The sequence below is a fragment of the Cornus florida genome, unplaced genomic scaffold, assembly GCF_030987335.1.
Source record: "Cornus florida cultivar Cherokee Brave unplaced genomic scaffold, ASM3098733v1 CherokeeBrave_3.0.0_Hap2_Chr05, whole genome shotgun sequence".
Taxonomy (NCBI): Eukaryota; Viridiplantae; Streptophyta; class Magnoliopsida; order Cornales; family Cornaceae; genus Cornus; species Cornus florida.
In genome coordinates, this window is record NW_026775575.1 from 7557792 (window position 1) to 7562849 (window position 5058).

Sequence of the window (5058 nt, forward strand, 5' to 3'; positions counted from 1 at the left end):
ATGAGAAGAAGAAAGGAATAAATTTTCTCTCTCTAGAAAATTAGGGTTTATGTTCTCATCTAATGGAGGCTCCCACAAGCCTAGTTTTCCAAGGTCATTCATGGAGGCATATGAGTGATTCCTAAAGGCAAAACAATTACCAAGAAGATGGAGATCCAAGGGTAAGGCATCTTGCTAAGGGATCTACAATAAGTGAGAACATTCACTTTAGAGGAAAGTTTTAAAGGTTTACTCAGACCTTTGATGTAAGTATTCAATCCATTAATTGAATGATACATCATATTTTTATTTTTGCATAAAACTTGTCTCTATGTGATGAATCAAGATCTATGAATCAAAATCCCTCGAAAAGTTTTTAAAAACTTGCACGTTTCCCAACAGTGGTATCAGAGCATGGTTTGATTCATTACTAGAGATCATGATTTTATGAAAATCATCATTCATGGATCCAAAATTATATTCATATATATTTTTATTGATGTATGTTGATGTATGATTTAATATGTTGATATATATTAATACATGATGATGTATGAATAATTGTGAATGAATGATGATGTATGTATGGGCCATGGATGAAGCTTATAGGAATATTGAATGTAATTTTATCTTTGGATGAATGTAATTAAGGCTTTGATTTAGCCGTTTGAAAGTTCAATGATGTAATTTAATTTTTTCCATTGTATTTCAAATTGTAAATATTTTTAAAGCCATGTAATTTTCATCAAATGATGTTATGAAGCTTCAAGAAGGTTCAAGAGGATTAAATTAGGCTTCAGTAATTTTCTGGAATTTTTTCGAATTTTTTGGAATTTTTCTGGAATTTTTTGAGGCTTAATTTAATTTTCTGGAATTTTTCCGGATTTTTTGGAATTTTTTCGGCGTTTTTCCGGTGGCCGGAGCTTCGCCGGCGGCCAGAAGAGGCGTCGAAGGTGGCCCGGATCAGGTGTGGCAGCGGTTAGGTGAGCCTGGCGCGTGTTCCACACGCGCCAGGAGTGGACTAGTCAATGGGCAAGCTGGCGCGTGGATCTCACGCGCCAGCCATGGAGGTTTTGTCCTTCACGCGCGTGAAGGCGCATGGAGGCGCGTCCCACTCGCCCCAGGCGCGTGGGAGCGCGTGAGGGCGCGTCCCACGCGCCCCAAGCGCGTGTCGGCGCGTGGGGACGCGTAGGAGCGCGTGCAAAGACCTGCAGCATGCCCCAGGCACGTGTGAGCTCGTGTGGGGCCCTCCAGGCGCGTTCCAAGCGGTGTTTTGCTTCTCCTGGTGCGTACCAGCCTTATGTGGGTGTTTGCAAGCTGATGGAAGATCTTCGCGCAGTGATTAGAGCAATTAAATGTTAAAAGCTGATTCCATTGGCCATTTTATTTGCTTTATCTGTCATTTATTTATTTATGCGATGTATGAAATGCATGGAATATATAATTGTTAATTAATTATTATTCATGCATTGGATCCATGATATTTATTTAAATGGCTTGATTTATATTAGTTAAATTATGAAAATTAATTGGATTTGATTACTAATTAATTAGAGGGCACTTATTGGGAAACGAAAAATTATTTTTATAAATTATTTTTGAAGTGTGCCTCAAGTTAAATATTAGTGAATCGTTTAAAGTCCAAATATTTTCTAAATTTAATTGGATTAAAATCAAGACGTTTTGCATGCATCATATCATGTATTTGAATAAAATGAAAACCCTAATTATGAATGATTAAAAATTGAGTGGGAGCGGGGATTTTTATACATTACCCCATGGCCTTCGTTATTAAAATCATTGTAATTAGATCTTCAAAAATAAGGCCCCACGCATGATTTGAAGAGTCTTAATATTACAAGAATGGTTGTCTCATGAAAATAATAATATTAAATGTTCATTGTAATTAGATCTTTAAAAATAAGGCCCTACGCATGATTTAAAGAGTCTAGATTATAATGACAAGATATTTAATATTTTATTTTTCATTAGAGCATCAATAACGTTATACACTCAATCTAAAATCAATAGTGTTAGCTCCCCAACGGAGTGGTCTACACTAGGTGATTTTAGAAAGGCTAAACATAATCGGGAATCATTTCATATAGATAGACAAGGCATTGTCTTAAGAGATATGGAGATGATGGGATTTACCCGCCAATAGCAATAATGAACTTTGCCAACCGAATAAGTTATTGGCTTATTGGTTATCCGATTTTTCATGCAGTGGTTAAGGGACCCACATACTATTTTAATGGAAGTGCTCACCTAATAATAAATGAATTTCAACAATAGTAATAATGAACTCCTCCAACAGGATAAGTTATTGACATATTGATTGGTTGATTTATTATGCTACAGAGTTGAGAGACCCGCATTAATTAAAAGGGATTGTTTACCAATAATGATAATGATCTCTTGTTCGATTGAGATTTATTATATTATGTGGTTAACAAACTCATTTTAATTTTAAATATGCATGACAGTATTAATAATTCACCTTGCATGTTGTATGAATGCATTTATATTCAGATTAATTATGTCTAATCTAGTTTATCTGCTTGCTTACATATTCAATCTAACTGGACCTCATTAATATTGATTGGGAAAGGAACTTAGATATTTTATTCACAACGTAAGGGTACAAATGTATTTACTACTCCTAAACCTAATCCTTTTACTTTAAGATACCCAAGAGAACATTAATGCTTTGAATAAGTAAAATAAGGCAAATAAGATGAATTGATGCAATATTCTAGAGTTTACCTCGAATATGCTCCAAAGCTAACATTTACATTATTTTTTTTTCTTCAAGCATCATGTTAAAATTTAATAAAATGTTTTGGTGAGATTAGATAGAGAGTATGCCAAAGTACTATGTCAGACTTGAATAGCATCAAGATAGCCTAAGGAACTCCAGTATGAAATCGAATTTTGGAAAATGATTGTTTATTATTTAAAATTAGCTGGAGATCAATAGGGCTGACTTGGGTGGTAAGTTTCAAGTTAACATGATTATTGTCTTGTTACCAAACTCGTTCGACTCTGTTAGAGTGAATTAAATAAGGAATCAGTTTGAGTTCACACTCGCTAATATTCTTATAGAATTGGTAACAGATGAATGGATAATCAAGAGTATGGGCGTTCCTATCAATCTAACCTAGTCTATACCATCTTCTTCTAGGCCCAAGTGGACGGGCAAAGCAAAGAAGAAGGATGATAATAGGACTAGACTAGCATAAAACATGGGTATTCAAAAAGGTTAAAGGGAATAAGGCAGTGTAGGTTGAGGGCGAAGAAACCTGTTTCTTTTGTCGCTAACTAAAACACTAAAGGACGAACTGTTTAAGCAATGACGTGGCATAGGAAAATATACATTTAATCATTGAGCCATGTTATGTGGTTGCGTCTATTAATTCCTGATGAATAGATTCTGGAGCCACTAAACATGTTTGCAATTTATTGTAAGGATTTCAGGAATCCAGAAGCCTTGATGATATGGATATAAATTTATCTTTTGACCTGATGCCAAGGTTGTAGTTAAGTCAGTGGGAGTATTACATCTGAAATTAGAGAGTATGAGGATATTAGTATTAGAGAACTATCTTTATGCACAGAAGTGAAACACAATCTCATTCTTATTTCACTTTTGGTTTATAAAAACTGTGTTGTTATTTTGTAAAACTGGTTTTATAAAATTGAAGAGATATGCGATTGCTTCTGGTGCATTGAAAGATGGTTAATATACTATAATCACAAACTCTTAAGATTTACAGGATGTAGAAACTAATGTTGCATCTTCTAGATTGAATGTTAAGAGAAAAAATTGTTATTCCTGACTCATTGTATTTTTAGTGTCTATTTTTGGGTTGTTATCAATCAAAATAAGATTCAAAGATTGGTCAAAGAAGGTTTATTACCTAGTAAGGCAGGGGAGCCTAAACCAAACTTGTGAACCCTGTTTTGAAGGATAGATAACTCTTAGGGCTTAATCAGCCAGATGAAATAGACATAAAGGACAATTGGAGTCGGTACACACTGACACGTGTGGTCTTATGAACATCCAAGCAAGATTACTCACGTTTTAGATAAGTTTATCTGATGCAACACAAGTCTTAAACTCTTGGTATTTTCTGAGAAGGTTAAGACTGATGTGGAACACATATTAGGTAAACTTATCAAGACATTTTGATCTGATCGAAGATATGAGTATTTCTTAGGATAGTGTAAAGACTATATGGTCAATGAGGGTATTATGTACCAGTTTTCCGCAATTGACGCTAAATGTATTTAGGTGTCAAATAGGAATAACATAATTCCACTTAACATGGTTAGATCTATGATCAGCTATGCTACATTATCTCTTTCATTTAAGAGTTTAGCGTTAATGACATCGATGCGCATTATGAACTGCATTCCATCTTAGTCTGTCTCAAGGATACCGTTGAGCTATGGTTTTGACTAAATCTTAGTTTGAATCACATGCACATATGGGGTAGTCTTACACATGTGCGCTTGATATGGACAAGTAAGTTGGAAACAGATCGTACGCACGATAGATTTGATAGCTACTCTAAAAGTCACTAGAATGGATTATTTTATGATCTCAATGATAAAAGTTGATTGTTTACACTCACTGTTTATCTATAGGAGGATCATATTATGAATTATATACCTAATAACATAATGTTAGAGAATATGGTATGAGTACCAGATGTACCACATGTGAACACACTTATTATAGAGATTGAGAATAATAAATGAATTCCCTATTGATGCATTAGCATCATCTACTACACAGATTCTTGCATCGGTACATTGATGTAGTGGGAGGATTATCATCCAATTCGACAAAATCATGTTTTTAGGTGAGACCATTATGGACATCCCTGTTAAACATGAGTTGGACCCAGTAAGCTACACGGAAGCGTGAACCGATGTGGATACAGATCGTTTTGGTGAGTTACTATGAAATCAGAGTTGGAATCTATGTATTCTAATAAATTCTGGGATCTTGTAGAACTTTCTAGTAGGGTGATTCCTATGGAAGGAAAGTTAATCTACAAAAAGATACCAGAA